Source organism: Phoca vitulina, unplaced genomic scaffold (assembly GCF_004348235.1).
Source record: "Phoca vitulina isolate PV1807 unplaced genomic scaffold, GSC_HSeal_1.0 scaffold1, whole genome shotgun sequence".
NCBI classification, from domain to species: domain Eukaryota; kingdom Metazoa; phylum Chordata; class Mammalia; order Carnivora; family Phocidae; genus Phoca; species Phoca vitulina.
Window position 1 is genome coordinate 63,319,074 of NW_022589704.1, and position 22,278 is coordinate 63,341,351.

At 36.3% G+C, this 22,278-nt stretch overlaps 1 protein-coding gene across 6 annotated transcripts in view; it reads right to left on the reverse strand.

Annotated features, from left to right (window-relative positions):
• The window catches only part of B3GALT1 (beta-1,3-galactosyltransferase 1), a 509,322-nt gene that overhangs the window by 102,102 nt on the left and 384,942 nt on the right, over positions 1 to 22,278 (reverse strand). The gene's annotated exons all lie outside the window — the stretch shown is intronic.

Consider the following 22,278-nt stretch of genomic DNA (forward strand, 5'->3'; position numbering starts at 1 on the left):
TCACCACCCAGGTGCCCCCTGTTCCTTGTTTTTGTAAATAAAGTTTTATTTGAGCACAACCATGATCACCGCTTATTACATGATGTTTGTACCTGTTCTCCTGCTACTACAGCAGAGTTGAGTAGTTGTGACAGAGACCGTATGGCTCACAAAGCCAAAAATATTTACTATCTGACCCTTTATAAAAAAAGTTTGCCAACCTCAACCTTATGCTCATCCATTACCTCATCTCTCTGTTTGGATCCTAAATAGAATTCTACCTGAGGGGCAAGTACTGAGTTACTCAGGTACCAACTTGGTTGAACTCCAAATTATTTTCAACAAAAGGGATGTAACCTATTTTCAAATTAGTGACATCTGACTAAAGACATTAGTATATGAGGAGGAAAAAAAGTCCCCACAAGGCTAAGCTCAAAGACTTCTAGAAGAAATTACTTTTAAAAAATACAGCCTAGAGAGAGGCAAACTTGAGATAAATTATTAACAGTTATTGCAGTCCAGTGGGAATTCAGAAAATACTGATCCCACTCCTTAGCTGGTGCTCTCTTTGCAGTTCATTTCCTCTGACCACACCCTGCTGCTAGACAAATCCAGCCTCACCGCTTTGGAGAGAGAATTAGCATTGACTTTCTACCATTAAATAAAATATTACAAAGCCATGCTTATAAATGATTACATCACCAAGGCTTGCAAATAGACAGGATAAACATTTTTTTTTTCCTTAAGCTCATCTGCTAAATTGAACCTGATAGAAAGAAAGCAAAATTTCTCATGTAAATCAAATGACTAGATACGCTGACATTTTGTTTTACAAAGTAGTCTTTCTACAAACTTACACGTATGACTACTAAAATTTAAAATGGCTGAAGGAAAGGGTTTTACACTCTATTGTGCTAAGTTTTATTTTTTTCCTCTGCACTGATTAAAATAAAGGAGTCGTCATGTCAATGGGCAGAGCCCGTTACATTGCTTTTATCAAATGCAAGGAGGTGTAAATACAAACTGTAAAGTAGAAGAGAAAGATCATGACTCACCGTCTGACAGCAAAGCTATTAAACATAATCAAAGACTCAGAGTGAACTCACGTTGCCTTTCAACACATTGCTAAAAAACTCTTTTTGCTGTAAAACTAGCATAAAATGTCATCATCCTGACACTGCTGTTGGAGAAACTTGGTTTAAGGCATTTAAAACAACTTCAAGACTGCAAAAGAAGAGGAGTTACTTACCATAGGCTAAGTCACACTGCATTTAGTCTGGACACAGGGCCACTCAAGCTGTGATCAATAATTGATTAAAAGTTGGACTTTCAGAGCATTATAATATGAAATTTTAGGACATTTCTTGGTAATTAAAACATATAGTTTGTTGAATGAACGCAGGCTCACACGTTCACAACAAAGTCACTGTTGTCTTTTATGAAATACAAGGACAGTGATTTATTCTCAGGAAGTCAGTTGGACCATGAGGTAAGGTACATGGTTCTATATTGAGAAGTGAAAATCCTGCCCATGGTGTAGGATTCCCAGACCTTGAATGAAAGGAACAGAAGGGCAGGTGGATGGGACATGTAGGTGCAAGAGAACAGATATGACAATCCACAAGTGTCCTGAGCATTACCTGAAAAGAGCCTATTTATTTTCTGCTCATCAGTCCTTTAAAGGCATGTGTTCCAAAATCCACTTATTACAATACATCTGTTTATGAAAATGGTTGTGAACCAAAGGACTTTTATGAGTTCTGTGGGAAGCTTAATCATGACTATTTAAAAGTTGAAGCTAGTCTTCTAAGGCTAGCCCCTGGCCAGCCTTGCAATTTTGCTCCATCTGGCTCACCAGTGTTTTATTGATGCTCTTTGGACTTCAGGCTCTGGAGCACCACCTACTTCCACTTGACTCTCCATGTACACTCAGCATGGAGCTTGGAACACAATATTTACTTAATAAATGCATGTGGCCTAGATGACTGCAAGAATAATTCTCATCACTTATTGCTAAGCCATATGAAAACACAAAGATAGAGGTAGTGACCTGTCCAAGGAAGACTGGCTTTGGTTGCCAATATCTACTCAACCTCTGGCCCAAGAAGGTTGACCTCAAATCTTTCTCCCATATACTCCATAACAGTAAGTCACAAACACTAACATTTATTGTAGGGTCCAATGTGACTAACCTATTATGGAATTCAAGCTTCCTACTCTGACTTCAATACTGCCTCTGGCTCCTTGTAATTTGTTGTCCATTAAGTTTCTCCTTCAGAAATTCTGGATCATATACTTCCACATGGTGGTTCACTTTGAACCTTCCCTTAGCTTTGGTACCTTCTGCCACCTCAGCTCCAAAAGTCTCTGCTCTAACGTCTAACACTTTGGCACCCCTGACCCCAACCCTGGTCTACCACGACAAGGAGGAAACCTGACCTAAAAGGAACAATCTCAGGAAAAACTTCAACAGATATTTTAATTTCTGTTTCCTTCCTTAAAGCCTTGTGGATCTTTGAGAATTTTTAGCAAAGGTAGAAGCAGAGACCCTTTTCTCAATGATAAAAACCCAGAATTTTCTAGTTAACGCTCATCTTAGTGGGTAACTGATGGCTTTTCTTAGGTGATCTGCATGCAAGGAACTGTCACTCCCAACTGCCAAACTTTATAGCAATGGCTGAACAGGTTATTTATCACTAAAGTGTTTAGCATTATTTAACTCTCCATATACCATGTTGTGCTTCATCTGTACTTCCCAAAGAGCTCACATCACTGCTTACCTTGTGTCATATCTATTGTTTTATTTCTTTCTTGCAGTACTTTGATAGCTAATTGACACAGCTCTTTTGTATTTCTTACTCACTGTATTCCCCAGAACATAAACAATGAAACTTGTATAAATAAGGACACTAGAAATGCCTACTAAGTGTAAGAAGAGAAAATGGGAGCATATGCAAAAATATCCAATTCTAGTTTGGTGAAATGATTATTTAACTATTAGATTGAAATGAGATTTGTGATTAGTTTTTGTGCCTAGATTTAATAGTCATTATCAGAATTACATGTGTGTTCTAAAATCCTGTATAGGCAACAAATAACATCTACCCCCCTACATCTACCCACACTCTTTCACACTTTTGATTATCTACAGGTCAATTTCTGTTGATGCTTCCCACTTTCTGTTATACTTGCCTAATGTGATCCCAGATGAAATTATAGTTTCCAGCTCTAGGCTCATAGGGTGTTCATGTGGATTTTTTTGTCTTTATTTAAAAAAAAATTATACTTGGTAATAAATATAGGCAAAGTGGGAATTAGTTGAATTTCTCTTAAGCCTCTTCAACCTTTAGGTGTTCTTTCTCTGCCTGCAATGGCCTTCTACTGCTCTTTGGATGTTCTATGACCTCATTTAGTCCCAAATCTCAAACTGAATCTCTCTAGTTCTCCTTACAAAATATGTTCTGAGTCTAGTTCTGCGGGAAAGTTTCCAATATATGAATTAGTCATATGATGTTAATGAATGATAGCAGCTTAAGGCATTTTTCTGGCCCAGAGGGATTTGCATTTTGATAAGGGGCAATGCCCTAACCCAAAGGATGAAAATGCTAATGGTAGAACTTAAGTCTTCAGAGATAGCATCAAGGGGTCAGAAAAACCTTCCAGCCCTATCATATTGGCTGCCAGCTCTAAAAGTGCAGAGGACTTTCTACTCCCACAGTGCAGTCCCCCTTTATCACCAGGAACAATTAAGAAATTATATTCTATGTAAGTCCCAAATGCTGACATTGGCAAATGCTGAACTCATTAAAAAGGGAAAAACGTCAAAAAAAAAAAAAAAAAAAAAAAGGGAAAAACGTCAACGTAGTGGCTCCAAATAAGTTTTGGATTTGGTGGGAGGAGGAGGGGGGAGAAAGGAAAGCAGGAAGGGAGAGAGAAAGGCAGGAAAGGAGAAGGACTGTTAACAGGGAATGAAAGAAGTGTCTCTTTAATCTGAATGTTAACTATATTACTAGAATGCATGTATTTTTAACACACTTCTGAAATTAAATTGTATATATTAATCCAATTTTTTTATGAAATAAAAAAAGATTGATTTACAATCTGTGGGGAAAAAGGACTTAAAAGGCACAACAGATTTAAGGGCCATTAAATGTAATGTGCTAAGATTTTAATGAATGATTAAATAATGTGTTATGATTTTAATGAATTTCATAATTGTAGCTCTGTATCTTAAGCTAGTGTGTAATAAGAAATACTAATTTTGACAAACAGGTGTCTCAGGGCTATTTACCCAATTGTTATTAATTGAAGTGAATGACCAATTTGTCATTGCTAAGAATGGTGGAAAAGGAGTTGTGTAGTCACATAATTTTGAAGAAAGTCAATAAGAAATGAATTTGCTCAATAGTAGGAGAATTCAACTGTATTTGTCGGACACATGACTTTTTGATCTTTTTGGAAAACAATAAATCACATACTCGCAGAACATGGTGTTGGCCTTGTGTTAGCTCATGCATACCCTCTTACAGATGTGGGTAAAAGTCAGGAGATGGCTTGAGAGATGAACCCACATCAAAGAAATCAATGCAGTGGGTTTTCAAATGTGTTACGGTGCTGACTCCTGAGTTTCTTTAAGAATTTTTTAAATTTAAATTCAATTTAATTAACATATACTGTATTATTAGTTTCAGAAGTAGAATTCCATAATTCATCAGTTGTATACAACACCCAGTGCTCATTCCATCAAGTGCCCTCCTTAATGCCCATCACCCAATTATCCCTTCCTCCCACCTCCTCCCTTCTAGCAACCCTCAGTTTGTTTCCTATAGTTGAGTCTCTTATGACTTGCCTCCCTCTCTGTTTTCATCTTATTTTATTTTTCCTTCACTTTTCCTATGTTCACCTGTTTTGTTTCTTAAATTCCACATATGAGTGAAATCATATGGTATTTGTCTTTCTCTGACTGACTTATTTCGCTTAGCATAATACCTTCTAATTCTATTGACGTCATGGCTAATGGCAAGATTTCATTCTTTTTGATGACTGAGTAATACCTAAGTTTCTTAACTAAACTTTGAAACTTTATAAAGATGTCATTTTATTTATCTTTTAAAAAGAAAAATTAATGAAATAATTGGAAAGATGAGAGTTAAAATTTCTTCTAAAGTGAAAAATTCAGGTAATTGTACAGCATGTGTTTTATAGAAATTCTAAAGCAAACAGAATAACAATAATGGTTGTTAATTTAAGTTACTTAGGAAAAAACTAATCTGTCTCCTGTATCTTTGAAATGACTCTACACTTCTTAAATTATACTTTGCTTCTCCATTTCCATCCATAAACAATTTATGAGATTCAGCAGATTAGTTGCAGATGAAGACTTAGATCTGATATAATTATGTATATATGAGAAGATGGAAATTATTACGGAGAATTTAAGAGACATGGAGAATAATATCAGAATATTAATTATATACATATACAATTGTAGTTCAGTTAGAAAGACTAGAGATAATGGAGGTGATGCAATAATTAAATTCAATGTTTGGTTAAAAAATTTTCAGAACTGATGAAAAACATGACTGCACATATAAAGGAAGCACACAATATGCCAACAGAATAAATTTTTATAAATATACACCTAGACAGTTCCAGTGAAACTGCAGAACATCAAAGATAAAGAGAAGGTCTTTAACATAGCCAGAAGGAAAAGCTAGAACAGCCATGAAGGATAAAAATTTGACAGTAAGATTCTCAACAATAATGGAACCCATAAGTCAATAGAATAAAATCTTCAAAGTGCTGAGAAAAATAGTTTTCAATATAAGTATGAAAACTACCTTCTAAGAATGAGGATAAAATAGGAACATTTACATTAAAAAACAAATAAACAACAAAACAGAGTTTCTAATAATAGGTGATTATGAAGAGAATATTGAAATTTTATACTTCTTAGAAGATGGCAAGTGATTTCAAAGAGACAGTCAGAAATGCAAGCAGCAATGGTGAGAACAAACTATTTAATAAGCAGATAAATCTAAATAAATACTTTATATAAATAACCATAATCATCATTATGGTTAACATACTGATTAACATTAGATTTTATTAAGCATGCATGGTAAAATATTTAGGACAACCACTAAAATAATATAAATAAAATAACTTCCAAACCAGTAGATGGAAAACAATGGAATAAGAAAAAAAATACTGTCTGCTAATCCAAAACATAAAGGCTCAAAAGGTGGGAGAACAAAGAGGCATAGGAAAACTGTAAACTAAAATGATAAAAAAAAAAGTTCAAGCATATTAGTAACTATAATAAATGTAAATGATCTAAGATTGTTAATTAAAAATAGGGATTATTAGATTAAGTATGAAAACAAAACTAGCCATGTTCTATGTATAAGAGACATGCCCATAAGAAAACAGAAAAATTGAAAATAAAAGGATTGGGAAGGCAGACCAGGTAAATAACCAAGAAAAGGCTGGGGAATATGAAATATTCCTGAAGATTAAAAGCCATTGGAAATAGGAAGGGTTACTACATAATGATAAAAAGGGTCAATGCACAACACAGCTATCATAATAGTTGTAAACTTGTATGTGTCTAATAAAATAACAAAAAATAAATAAAAGGAAGACTAGAACTACAGTTCTAGTTAGTGCTACAATATTAGAACTACAAAGAGAATTCTCTCATTGTAACAAAATGTTTTTTTTTAAGATTTTATTTATTTATTTAACAGAGAGAGAGCACAAGTAGGCAGAGTGGCAGGCAGAGGGAGAGGGAGAAGCAGCCTCCCTGCTGAGCAGAGAGCCCAATGTGGGGCTCGATCCCAGGACCCTGGGATCATGACCTGAGCTGAAGGCAGATGCTTAACTGACTGAGCCACCCAGGTGCCCTGTAACAAATGATTTTAATCCAATCCTTTAAATTATTAATAGATAAAACAGATAAGAATAATGAATATATAAAAGATTTGATCAATATAGTTTACAAGCTTTATTTATTTATTTTTTAAAGCTTTTATTTAAATTCCAGTTAGTTAACATACAGTGTAATATTAGTTCCAGATGTACAATATAGTGATTCAACACTTCCATTCAACACCCAGTGATGAGCTTGATTTACTGAATTCTGTATACAACTAGTGATATTTCATTTTTATAAAGAAACATGGGATATTTATTTATTTAGAGAGACAGCATGTGTGAGTGGGGCAGGGAGGGGCAGAGGGTAAGGGAGACAGAGAATCTTAAGCAGGCTCCATGCCTAGTGTGGAGCCCACAATCCTGAGATCATGACCTGAGCCGAAATCAAGAGTTGGGCACTTAAATGACTGAGCCACCAGGTGTCCTAAGAAACATGGGACATTTAAAAACAATTGACACACTAAGCCATTAGGTGAATCTCAATGTTGAAAAGTCAGTACACACGGACCATTTTTTCTAACTACACTTGTCATGATGAGCACCAGGTTTTGTATGGAATCATTGAATCACTATATTGTACATCTGAAACTAATATAACACTATATGTTAACTAATGGGATTAATTTAAAAGCTTTTTTAAAAAAGGAGGAAAAAAAAGAAAAAAAAAGAACTACCCTATGATCTAGTAATCACACGACTGGGTATTTACCCAAAGAATAAAAAAACACTAATTTGAAAAGTTGTATGTGCCTTTATGTTTGTTGCAGCATTATTTACAATAGCCAAACTATGGAAGTAGCCTGTGTCCATTGATAGATGAATGGATAAAGAAGATGTGGATATATATATATGGTTACTATGGGGAAATGGAAGGGGAATGGGTAAAATAGGTGAAGGGGATTAAGGTGTGTGCTTATCATGATGAGCATTGAGTAATGTACAGAATTATTGAATCACTATATTGTACACCTGAAACCAATATAACACTGTATGTTAACTAATAAAAATTAATTAATTAACTAATTATTAATTAATTTTGAGAGAGAGAGAGTGCGCACACAGGGGGTGGAGGGGCAGAGGGAGAAGGAGAGAGAATCTTAAGCACGTTCCACACCCAATGTGGAGCCTGAGGTGGGGCTCGATCTCATGACCCTGAGATCATGACCTGAGCCAAAATCAAGAATTGGGCACTTAACTGACTGAGACACCCAGGAGCCTCAAACTAAGCTGAAATTAAAACAAAAAAAATTTTTTTTTGTCTCCCAGAACAGAAATCTCAAGTAAAAACTGCCTAAAAATCAAGGTTATTTCATCAGCAAAACAAAAAGACAGCCTACTGAATGGTAGAAGATATTTGTAAATGATATATCTCATAAAGTTAATGTCCAAAATATATAAAAATGTATACAACTCAACACCACAAAACCCCAAATAACCCCATTAAAAATGGGCAGAGAACTTAAATAGATATTTTTCGAAAGAAGTCGTACTGATGGCAAACAGACACACGAAAATATGCTCAACATAGTCATCTGGGAGATACAAATCAAAAACACAATGAAATATTACTTCGCTCCTGTTAGAGTGGCTAGAATAAAAAAGACAAGAGATCACAAGTGTTGGCCAAGATGTGGAGAAAAAGGAACCCTCATGCCATGTTGGTGGCAACGTAAATTGGTATAAGCACTATGGAAAACAGTGGAGGTTCCTTAAAAAATTAATAATATTAAAAAATTAAAAATTAAACCAGATAATCCAGTAATTCCACTACTGGGTATTTACTGAAAGAAAACAAAAACACTCATTCAAAAAGATATATGAATCCCTATGTTTATTACAGCATTATTTACAATAGCCAAATTATGGAAGCAACCCAAGGATCCATTGACAGATGAATGGATAAAGAAGATGTATTACACACACACACACAAACACACACATATACACACACGAATATTATTTAGCTATGAAAAAGGATGAGATCTTGCCATTTTATAACAACATGAATGGACCTAGAGGGTATTATGTTAAGAGCAATAAGTTAGATAAAGACAAATACCATATGATTTCACTTACATGTGGAATCTAAAAAAAAAAAACCAAAAAACCCCAAAAAACAACAAACAAACAAAAACCAGAAACAGACCCATAAATACAGAAAATAAACTGATGGTTGCCAGAGGTGTATAGGGTGGAAGGATTGACAAAATGGGTGAAGGGGAGTGGGAGATACAGGCTTCCAGTTATGGAGTGAATAAGTCATGGGAATAAAAGGCACAGCATAGGGAATATAGTCAATGATATTGTAATAGCATTGCATGGTGACAGATGGTAGCTACACTTGCAGTGAGCATAGTGTAACATACAGACTTGTCAAATCACTGTGTTGTACATCTGAAACTAATGTATGTAACGTTGTACGTCAACTAAACTTTAATAAAAAATAAATAAAATCTAGAAAATTAAAAATGTTTTACAGCTATGAAAATTTTCATTTGAAAAATGGACAAAAGAACAGACCGGTCTTGAACGAGACATAATCCTATATAAATATATTAAAAATGCTCATCAGGGAAATATATATTAATACTAAAATGTCAAACATTTTGTTGTTTCCTCATTTCACAGAAAGAAGTTTGACTCTACTAAATGCTACTACCGCTGATGTCGCCAGTGGCCAGTGTTTAAATTGTTTTAACTAAAAAATATTGGCACTATTTTGTAAAATCAAACCTCAGAAACATAACTTTCAGTGATTCCTTTCTTAGGTATACCTGAGAAAATCCTGCTTATGTACATCAGGAGGCATTGCTTGTGATAACAAACAATCTCGAATATTCGTTAGCAGAAGGATAGATAAATAAATGTGATATATTCACATTGGCATATTAGGCAATGATTAAAATGAGTGAACTATAGTTATAATAACAACTGTACACTGATACATTAAAAAAATAATATTCACAGAAAAAAGCAAGCAATAAAGACTATTTGTAGTATATAATTTTTATGAAGTTCAAAACCAAGGAAACCAAGCAATATATTTTTAGGGATACAAACGTGCTAAATATTTTTACCTTTTTAAATGGCAAAAGGTGATAAGACAAAATTCATTATAGTAGAGAATTCTGAGCAGGAAGTAAAAGTAAAAGGCAAAGTACATACGCAATGGTATTAGGATTATTTTAATTATTTAAGTTGGGTGTTAGTTTCATAGATATTAATCATATCATTATTCATAACTTACATATATATTTAAATATTTTTTGAATGTTCAAATATTATATACTATAAAATCAAAACACAGAATTATATCATTTCTGTGGTCACACTTTTTTATGGCTCCTTAATATTTACCAAAAAAGTTTCAAGTAATTAGCATGATGTTCTAGATGCAACTTCTTTTGGCTATGTTAGGTCATCTTTCAGCAACGTTAGAACAGATTTCTTTCCCTCACATATACTGCCACATATATTGCTGCTTTACTGTCTTTTAATAGATGTACAATACATTTTTATACTCTCGTATCTTTTCTTAAACTGTTTCCTCAGCTTTCAATGCCTTCACTTTCTCCCCTGCTTACACAAATCCTTCTTACCTGTCAGCATCTAGCTCTTCCTCATCTCCTCAGTGAGGACTGACTTAAGCAGTGTCACTTCTCCTACGCCGTATTACTTGTACCTACGTTGCAGTATAATCTGCATCCGTCAGGTAGGAAATAGCCAAGCTGTAATGGTGAAGCAACTGTCATACTACAGTGGGAAAAGACTACATTTAAAGCAGTCTTGGAGCAAGCATTCATCAGAAAGTGAGAGTACAAAGCACTGATAGAGTATAAGGACAAGAAAAGATTGCAGCCAGAATGGGAGATGTACAGAACAGCATCAGTGGATTAAACTACCTTAGTAAGAACTTCTAGAGTCATTCAGAGTCATTACAGTCTTTCTTGTAGCCACACCTGGCTGAGAGATGTCATCAGTTCCTTGGTAAGGACAAACTGGAAGTATATATCAGCTCTCCACTTCATAGCATTAATATATTGTGGCATATAATTGTCTTTATCCCATTATATACCTTCATATAGTTTCAGTAAGTTCCTAAGTTGCCTTCATACAGTAGTGAATGAAACACTCCCTGTTGCCAACATTATTATATAGTTAGATAGTTTTATTCCATTATTGCAATCAAGATTTTGGTTTCCATCAATCAAAGAGCAGCATTCTTTAGAAGCCTTATTTCTGTGAAGAGTGAGCTTCAAGCTACAAGGTTGATTTAGTTAGGTGATTCATCAATAGTCATTCAACCATGGCATACAAGATTTGGGGGCCTGAAGGCAGTGGGAGTGGTCTTCCTGGCAGGGAGGAGTATTTTATCGCTGCACCGACATTATTTAGAATTGATAGTGCAGGGTGATCACAGAAAGACTAATGTTTAGTCAATTACATTATTTTTAAAATTCCCTTTAAACGACGCACCCCCTTACTTGTCTGCATCTGTGATGGACCACTTTTACCGTGTTACCAACTCATCTTGGTATTTACTTTCTGTTTCTCCTACCAGATTGTAACTTCTTTGAGGGTATGAAAGAGATCTTAATTACCTTTGGATCACAAAAGCCTAACATTAAGTAGATTCTTAGCAGATGTTTGTAGAAGAAAGGAATTTCAATTGTTAGGATGTGCTTGGTGACAAGTACCCAAATACCCAGTTTACACTGATACTAACAATGAAGCAGATACAGTGACTCACGAAACAAACTTGTTTCAGTGACTCAACAGTGTTGGGTCAAACACCCACTTTCTTTTTGCCTCTCCAGTCTACCTTCTGGAGTGTCAGATCACTCATACAGATATGAACAGGCTGCCAACAATTGCAGAGGCTACAGGAGTCCCTGTCCATGACCGAAAGAAATAAAGAAGAGCAATTCCAGAAGCATCCTCACAAGAACAAGGACGTTTCTATTCTCAGTATTGTTCTCCATTCTCATTCCCCTGGCCAGGGTCATGTTCTTAGCTCTGGATCAATGACTTCTAGAGCCAGGGGAGAAGAGAGCTTCTCCCAGAGATGGGAAGGAAAACTAGAATATTGTCCAGGTAAAGGGGAAATGAAACTTGTGAGGCCATCACAGTGCCTGCTAAAAGAATAAAGTATAATTGGTTGCATAGTGGGGTCTGAAGGCATGTTTTGACTTGGAAAAGGATTTATGATATTGGGCACACCTAAAAATGATCAAATGTATATGAATTATTTCTAGAAAAATTTTTATTGTTTATATGTTTGGTTATTTGTTTCAGTAATATTTTACTTTTCAGAGTATTTGCATAAGGATGATTTTATCTATACTGTGTTATTATCATTCAGAGAAGTAACCAGGAAAGATCTTTCTACTCTGGACTCTTTTTATTCCAATTTACTATGTGGGCTATTACTGTAATGCATTTGAAAAGTACCTAAAAACATAATAAGGTTATTCATTATTATGCTATAATAATATTGTTTTACTTGCCACATTTGACTTTGATTAAAAGTAAGTCCACAAAAATTTTATTTAGTATTATTTTGTATTCAAGTCAAGAATGACAGACAGGCCAAAGACATCTCCCCATGTGTTTTCACTGGTGTTCAAGAGCAGCATGTACTAACATTCCTGGAAAGAAATAGGCCAAAGAACCCTGAAAATTCTGTACTTATACATTAAAATATATGCTTCAGTTTTTGGCATGCAATTAGAGGGCTGTATGTACCATCCATCTTTCCTGGTGCAAAAAGTGGACCTCTCAGAGAAGCTATTAAATGTGTTCCATTTACCCTAATCTGAGAAGTACCTAACACATTGCTTTATAAGTTTTCCCAATAGAATTGCTTTTAGTTTAGTATAAATTATAATAAAAAAGGCTGTCTCACCATTCATTCATTCCTTTATTTCACAAATATTTAATGAACTCTTACTTCGGGCTAATCTTACAGTCTAGTGATATGGAAGCTGATAATAAACACACAAAGATATACTGTTAGAGGAGAAAATCACTATGGAGAAAATAAGATAGGCGAGAATTAGAAAAAAAGGGAGAAAATGCTAAATACCTACAAAATATGTGGTTGAAGAGAATACAAATAATTTTCCCATACTTTTCTAAACATGAGACATAAACCCATTTGACCACAATCTTTCCAATTGCAGCATTCAGGAAGAGTCCTTATTCCATCACACTGTCTTCCCTCATGCTTTTCTTCTTTGGACCAAGAAAGCTAACTACATCTTATGGATAGCTCTCTGATTTTTTTATTTTAAAGGATTACTTAAATTTTCCATCACTACAAGTTTTTGTAAGTTATAACAGAGCTATATGTGAGTCATAAATTTAGAAATTACAGTTGCTTAGGAAAAAAGTTAAAACAATTTAATTTAAAAAACTCTCCATTTGATAAAGTACAATTTAGAATGATAGCTAGTTTATCCTTCAACACACTTCCTCAATTGTTATAGCTTAGGCAGCGGAAAAGAAATCAATCCAACCAAGGGCAAGAATGGCAGGAGGAAAGGACTCTGGACTGGAATTAGCCATCATGAAACTGAAAATTAGGGCAGGTTGAGCTTAGGGAGACAGAATATTTCACCTCTAACCATAAAGGAATGACTGCTTATAATACTGTCTTAAGAATTATACATTTCAATCCAAGAGCTTTCAAGGGAAACCTGGAAAGACAGTGAATATCAGAAAATGGAAGATATCAAGGATCCATGGAGTTCAAAGACAATTGTTTCTTGATTTCAAATATAGACAAGAGTTGGTCTCACAATGGAAAGTACAAAAACAACAAGCCAATCAGAAGGGTGATTTTGACTTTTCTCTGAAACTTCTAGCTATTCTGAAAGGCTACGGAATCTCAAGGCATTATTTGAAATCTCTCTTTTCAAAGGTTTGAATTGTAACCCTGCCTGGAGAGGGATTCTAAACTATTGTTTTGCATTTGTGTATCCTTGCATGTGTTTCATATAGAAGATATTAGGGGTATTTGAAATTGAAAGAAGAAAAAATATAAAAAGAACACCACTATAGTGACTTCTTCTTTAGGAAAATATCATTTGAGAAAAGCTAAAGATGAAATTGACCCCAGCTTCAGGATATTTGCTGAATGGGTTCTATCATTCTCATTGTATTCATCACTAAGACTGATTTTTTTTTTTCCCAAGTAATCTCTACACCCAACGTGGGGCTTGAACTCATGACCCTGAGATCAAGATTGCATGCTCCACCTACTGAGCCAGCCAGGCAACCCAAGACCGATTTTACTGAATTTTAAAAGTGAATTTGATCGTATCAATTAATTTGAACTTTTCATTCATTAACCTACATTCATATATAGTTGCATTTAACCAAGAAAGATTCCCTATAAATTAGGAGTGTTGCCTCTCTAACTTGTTGATATTATTTATATTCCCTAAAGCTTGAATGGAATTTTGTTCTTTTCAAAACATTTTCTTATGAGTTATCTCATTATTTCTTGCCTGGATTTTCTTTTATTTTTTATTGTGGTAAAAAAGCAAATAACATAAAATTTACCATCTTTGCCATTTTTAAGTAGATAGTTGAGTAGTGCCAAGTATATTCATATTGTTGTGCAGCAGATCTCTAGAATTTTTCATCTTGCAAAACTGAAACTCTCTACCCATTGCATAATAACTCCCCCTCTTCTCCTACCTCCAGCCTCTGGCAACCACTATTCTACTTTCTGTTTCTAAAATTTTGACTACTGTAGATGCTGCAAACAAATGGAATTATGTAATATTTGTCTTTTTGTGACCGGCTTATTTCACTTAGCGTAATGTCCTCAAGTTTCATCCATATTGTGGCATACAAGATTTCATTCTTTAAAAAAAAACTGAATAATATTCCATTGTATATGTACCATGTTTTGTTTATTCATTCATCTGTCAGTGGACATTTAGGTTTCTTTTGCCTCTTGGCTATTGTGAATAATTTCATGGTTTTTCTTACAACCCTGTCTATGTTATTTTAGAACTCAGGTACAAGAGTGGAGAGCTGATGCTACTGTCATTATAAATTCTTCTCTCTAGTCTTTCCTTTCTACTGGAGGCTACCTGAGATGAGCAGAGGAAACACGGGATCTCAGGCTCAGGAAACTTAGTACATTGTTTGGGGGTTTGTAATCATGAAGACTTTATATGTTAATTCATGGATTCTCCAGTCTAGAAAAGGCATCCAGTTTAATCAATCACCCTATATTTGAATTTCCTTTCCAAAGGTCCTGTCAAGTGTTTTTCTGATCTATGCTAGAAATCTCAGTGATGGGTTAAGCCTCTAAGGCACAACTACTGCCATTAGATTGCCCTAGTAGAAAATTCTCCCTCAGGCTAGACTGACATGCAGTTTCCACCAGATCTACTGTGCTATGGAGTGAGAGTGTCTGTGTCCCCCACCAAATTTATGTGCTGATACAGTAGTGAAATGGTATTGGGAAGTGGGGTTGCTGGGAGGTAATAAGGTCATGAGGATGAAGCCCCATGATGAAACTAGCGTCCCTATAAGAAGAAGAAGAGAACTATTCCTCTGCTCCCCATCATGTGAGGATACAAGGAGAGGATGGCTAATAGCAAACCAAGAAGAGTGACCTCACCAAATACCTGTTCTGCTGCTGCCTTGATCTTGGACTTTCCAGCCCCCACAACCACGGGAAATAAATGTTTGTTCTTAAAACCACATGGTCTATGGTATCTTGTTATAGCTGCGTGAAATGACTAAGACATATTCCTTGGATTCATGAGTAACATATCATAGAATTACAGAATGTCAAGGAACCTTGCAAACATCTCTTCTGGGCCCCTCTATTCATAGGCTCATTTCACTTCCTTCAGGGCAGGTCTTCAAATATCTGAACATAGGACCATACTAAGTCTTCCATTCTCCTGGCTAAACATTGCTGGCTCCTAAGATCCCTTTTTTATTTTAACTGAAGTGGTTGTGGACCCTCTGCCCTTCAAGTTGCTCTTTTCTGAGCATACATCAATTGATCTGTATTTCTTTTAAACTGTAAGACCCAGAACTGAACAATACATAGCCCTTCCATACTGACAATGATCTATTAATCCACACCTTTGAACATGATCATCTGACCAGCTATGAATTCAATGAATACTGATTAAGAGCTCAGACTCTGTAGCCGGAAAGACTTGAGTTTGAAGCTGAGCTCTTTCTAGTTATGTGACACAGGAAAATTAATCTCATTAAACCATTGTTTCCTGGGCGCCTGGGTGGCTCAGTCGTTAAGCGTCTGCCTTCAGCTCAGGTCATGATCCCAGGGTCCTGGGATCGAGCCCCACATCGGGCTCCCTGCTCCGCGGGAAGCCTGCTTCTCCCTCCCACTCCCCCTGCTTGTGTTCCCTCTCGCGCTGTGTCTCTCTCTGTCAAATAAATAAAATCTTAAAAAAAAAAAAAAAAAAAAAACCATTGTTTCCTCATCCATTTAATAGAGATTACATAGTACCAACTCACATAACAGAATGCAAGGAGAGTACTTAGCATAGTGCCTGGCACACAGTAAATACTCAATTAGTGTAAGTTCCTATAAATCCATACTTTCCCACCTATTCAAAGTTGACACTGTGAGAGATAATGAGATCTAAAGAGTTAAAGGGGAAAATAATTACTAGAATAATATTTTTAAAAATATGCATTATTTAGGATAGTTATCAAAGGAAAGGGTAAGCATCATAAATTGCTTTAACCCTGTAAAGGGGATTTATTACAATGAGTTAATTGGTTTCATTCAGTTTGAAGCCATAACATCTGGAATTTATTCTAGCTGAGTGCATGCAACCCTTTGAATTTATTAATCCAGTTCATCAGCAATCTGCTAATTTTGCATGAGCAATACAGTTAACTGGATGTGCTGACCTTATAATTTTAAGACTGCTTTTTCCTCCCACCAATACTACCTTGAACCCCCAATGCATTCTGAAGAAGAGGTCCTACATGTATTGCAGTGATGACAAGATGTTGATGAACACTTTCTAGACGTGCTGAATTATCTTTTGACATAATCCTTTCAGTACTTGGGCTATATTAGCATGCTATTCACATTTTATCTAAAACAGAATCTTTATTTTTCTTAAATATGGCACTAAACTATGTTTTTGAAGTTGAATTTTCATTTCAAATATCAAGAGACATGGGTATACAGTGAAAAGCATGTGAATTTGGAGTTGGCAGTGAGGGATCTGAAGTCAGCTGGCTATGGTTCAAATCCTGGAGCTTTTACCCACTAGCTCTGTGACCTTGAACAAATCATTTTACCTATGCTACCCTTTCAGATCATATCAATAAAATGGAAGTAGTAATATTACCTACTACAGAGAGTTGCTGCAAATGAAATAATGTATATGAAATGCTTCTATAGTACAGGGTCTGGCTCAATAAATGTTCCCTCTTTTCTTCTTCATCGTCATCATAATCTGGATTCATAGATCACATTACCATTTGCTAGGTGACCATTGGCAAGTTACTTAACTCTCTGATGTCTCCATTTTCTTAACTTATTAAAAAAGGTATAGTTGTAAGTACTTCATAGGATTGTTGTAAGATTAAATGAAGTGACATATCTAAAGCACTTGGGACAGAACAGAGGCTCAACGAATCATCATGCATTTTTTCTTTCCCTTTCTGTTTCCAATTCTTTCTTCATTCTTCACTAATATATATCTATATCTGCATCTATTTATATTTGTAGTAATATATTTAGGAGAGATGTATTTGTTTTCCTGCTTTTGCATAACTTGCTTTGAGCCAGGGAAAATGTTTCTCAAACATTATGCTACATATTACCAAATATAAGCAGTCTCTGCTAAGATGGCAAGGGTAGAAATAGACTGGAATTCATACTCTCATTGCTCTTGCTCTGTGGATGACCCATTGAGATGTTTAGCTGCCTTTGGGGCAAGAGGTCTCTAGACAGTCTATTGGAATTTCATCTGCCAAATGTTGGAGTTAGCAGAGACCAAGGAAATATATTAAAAAGGCATGGCTCCCAGAATTTATTGGCAAGTCCAAGGTAATAAAAAGCAAAATTTGATATAACCAGGGGCTTTTCATACTATCATTTTTCACCTTTGCCACATTGTCTCTCGCTGACCTAAGCTATTTGTCAGTAAGGTTTTAGAAATCAGAAGGGGGGTTTAATGCCTTGCTCGAACATGCTTTCACTTGGCCCAGGCTGATTTATATTTAAGATTGTATTCTTTTCTCCAGAGACAGTTGGAATATCATTGGAGTGATTGTTTAAAAATATAAAAACCATGTGCAAACTCAGTTACTTGAAGAGAGAATGAGAAGATGATGGTGGCAGAAGCAGCAAGGGAAGAGAAATAAAATATAAAATATTGAACATATTAAAAATGAGAAGGGGCAGAAAAGTGGCAATTATTAATGAGGTATTTGCAAACAGTTGAAAATCAAACAAAGAAAGATGGATGGAAAAACACATGTAAAAGAAAAAGACTGGAAGAATCGAAGATGCCAAACAACATGCTAAAAAGAAGTCAACTGACGTTGAGTACATCTTTTTGTCTCTTCTTTATGCTATCTGCTTGATTTAATAGAAAAGAGTGCAGGAACTGGATTGTTAAAGAGAAGAAAATTTTAACAGAAAACCTTTTGTAATTCATTCTCAGTTCTCAAAGACCCATGGTTGGGTCCTTTTTAAGAGTGACCATTGTGGCTGTTGGGACTGCCTGCACAACTTGAGTGCCTTCAGGAACAAATGGATCATGCTGCTGGTTTCCTGGCCAAGGACTCACACGATGCGTGGGACTCTCACTCATATAATTCACTTTTTGATGATGTCTGAATAATCTCTGAAGTTTTCAACACATTCAGGCCATGTTGACAGGATCTGGAAAATGATTCTTGCCTTACAGCAATAATGGCCTGGAAATTGCTTTAACTTGGTGTTACAGTAGCAGCCACAAGCAAAGAAACTTGTAAACTGGTAGGAAATGAGATCAAAGACCACTGCTACTTTTTTTTTTTTTTATATATATATATCCTGGTTGGTGGTAACTAATGACTGGATCAATATATGTTTACTTCCTTAGTGATTGGCTCTAGAAAATATCACAGGGGAGTTTATTCTGCAGATTATTCCCTGGACTCATGTTTCTGAATCTTTGTAGCAAAATAATTTTCATAGACCCATAAAATATGGCTCTCAGAGGGCAGTAAACCAGTGTGTGAAATGTTCTGCCTGTGCACAAGGGGGAGTGACATGTTGCTTAAGGACTTGAGCAGTCTGGCTCTTCTGTCTGACTCACTCTATCTTGAACTTACACTGCCTGCTTCTTACTTTTCTGGCCTGGCAAACAGTTATATTAATCGGGTTAAACCAAGAAATGGCAAAATTCCTGGTGCTTCAAGTGATTTTAGTCCAATTACACCACCATGTCAATGACCTTTGCCTAGCACACGTTGGGGTGGGGCTGGCGGGGAGCAGAGGGGATGACAGGGTCTCATGGATTTTATCAATCACCACAGAAATTCTCCTCAAGACCATAAGAAACATGATGAAGCATCTCCGTCAGCCACATTTGTGGAAACCTGAGCCAAAGATTAATGGCTCTGAAAACTGTTAAGCTTAATAGTAGAATGCTATTCCTGAGTTCTCATACTGACTTCACCAGCAACCAGCTTTGCATTCTTGGCAAGTCATTTGAAATCTCTCTGGGGCTCTGCTGCTAGTCTGTAAAATGGGGATAGTATGTCTTACAGGATTGTCGTGGCAATCAAATTGTATTTGATTGAAATGGTTTTAGAAAGTTAGGAACTGTTTAAACAAATGAGGCACCAAGAGGTAGGTCATTATGATGGTTAAGAGCATACTGGAGACAAACAGCCTGGATGAGAAACATCCATGATATCATCCCTCTAACTGAATGTGTAGGTGACCATAGACTCCCCTCATGTGCTTCTCTCCAGAGATAACAGACTCCCCTTAAGTGCCTGTCTCCTGCTAATAAGAAAATCAGGTTCTCCTCCTACCCCACCAACAACTCTCCTAAAACTGCACTCACAGGCTCACAGATAAACCTCCTTATGGTGAGATCTAGAAGACTCTTTTCAGTCCAGCTCTACCACTTACCAGCTATGTAACCTCCCTTTGCTTTACTCTCTTCAGGGGTAAAATGGAAATATAAATAGTTCCCAATATTGTAAGTACATGCTGTTATACATTCATCCAAACCCACAGAATGTACAACATCAAGAATGAACCCTGGATTTTGGATTTTTATGTAGGTTTAAATGCCAATGTAGGTCCATCAACAAATGTACCACTCTGGTAGGGAATGTATTGATAGTGGGGGAGGCTGTGCTTGTGGGGGGACAGAGGATATGGGGGAATCTCTGTACTTTCTGCTCACTTTTGTTGTGAATATAAAACTGTTTTAAAAAGAAAAGACTTAAAAAGCAGTATCTATTTCATAAGGCATTATGAGGATTTAAAAAGGTAGCATATCTAAGGAGCCTATACAATCCCCAACATATAGTAAACACTCAAAAAGAGCTGGCTGTGGGGCACCTGGGTGGCTCAGATGGTTAAGCATCTGTCTTCGGCTCAGGTCACGATCCCAGGGTCCTAGGATCGAGCCCCGCTTCCGGCTCCCCACTCAGTGGAGAGTCTACTTCTCCCTCTCCCTCTGCTCCTCCCCCTGTTTGTGTGCTCTCTCTCTAATAAATAAAATTTTTTTTTTTTAAAGTTTTGGCATCAAGAAAACCCTGAAATCTTGCTATTTGCAATGACGTGGATGGAACTAGAGGGTATTATGCTATGCAAAATAAGTCAGAGAAATAAATCAGAGAAAGACATGTATCATATGATCTCACTGATATGAGGAATTCTTAATCTCAGGAAAGAAACTGAGGGTTGCTGGAGTGGGGGGGGATGGGAGGGGTGACAGACATTGGGAGGGTATGTGCTATGGTGAACGCTGTGAATTGTATTAAGACTCATGAATCACAGACCTGTACCTCTGAAACAAATAATACATTTTATGTTAAAAAAAAAAAAGATAGTAGGAAGGGAAAAATGAAGGGGGGAATCAGAGGGGGAGAGGAACCATGAGAGACTATGGACTCTGAGAAACAAACTGAAGGTTCTAGAGGGGAGGGGGGTGGGAAGATGGGCTATCCCGGTGATGGGTATTAAAGAGGGCACGTTCTGCATGGAGCACTAGGTGTTATACACAAACAATGAATCATGGAACACTACATCAAAAACTAATGATGTAATGTATGGTGACTAACATAACATAATAAAATAAAATTAAAAAAAAAATAAAGTGTTGGCTGCTGGCACAGCATAATTTTCATGAAACCCCCAGTGAATATTCTTTGTTCCCTCCTTTTCCTTTCATTTCATGATCTTCAATGTCGGGCCGTGAGAGATTATTGTTAGGTCAATGGTGTGCCAACAGTACATGTTTAAGAGTAATATCTTTCCATTAAAGAACATTCTGGTTTTTTTTACACAAAGTAACTAATTCAATGCATTCATTCCTCTCCCCTCTCTATCACTTTCCCCTAGTCTGTTCAGTTATGGGTGTCTCACCAAACTGACCGTTGGTTCAGTCCTACGCAGAGACATTAGCACTTCCAGTGGAAGCCACTATCCTGCTGAAGTTACAGCCACATCAGTGTCAGACTCCGCAGTTTCCACCCCACTAGCTCACTTCCAGGTGACGTTAAATCCTTGCCAATAGTAGATCTTACTGTATGTCGGTGTCAGTGCTGTGGAAAAGGCTCACCAGGACTTAATTCTGGCCATCTGCTAAAAGTTTAAAGCTGTAATTGTCTCCAGTGAGTACTGTGAATCCAAAGAGGTTCAACTTTCAATTACATCAGCGCTACTCACAACTTTTATTGTTTATTTATTTATTTATTTATTTATAAAAAATATTTTATTTATTTATTTGACAGCGAGAGAGACAGCGAGAGAGGGAACACAAGCAGGGGAAGTGGGGGAGGGAGAAGCAGGCTCCCGCCGAGCAGGGAGCCCGATGTGGGGCTCGATCCCAGGACCCTGAGATCATGACCTGAGCCGAAGGCAGACGCTTAACGACTGAGCCACCCAGGCACCCCTATTGTTTTTTTTTTTAATGTGATGTCCCCAAATGAGAAGATTTGACAGAATGTTTACCATAATATTTTATAATATCAATAAAGCTTATCCACATGTCCAATTTACAATTTTATGCCTCTTAATGTATTCCATGTTGGCTGTGTGAACTGAGTTTACAGAAATATTCAGATCATAAATTGTCTCTTCCAATTAAAGGCATTTTGAATTTGTTT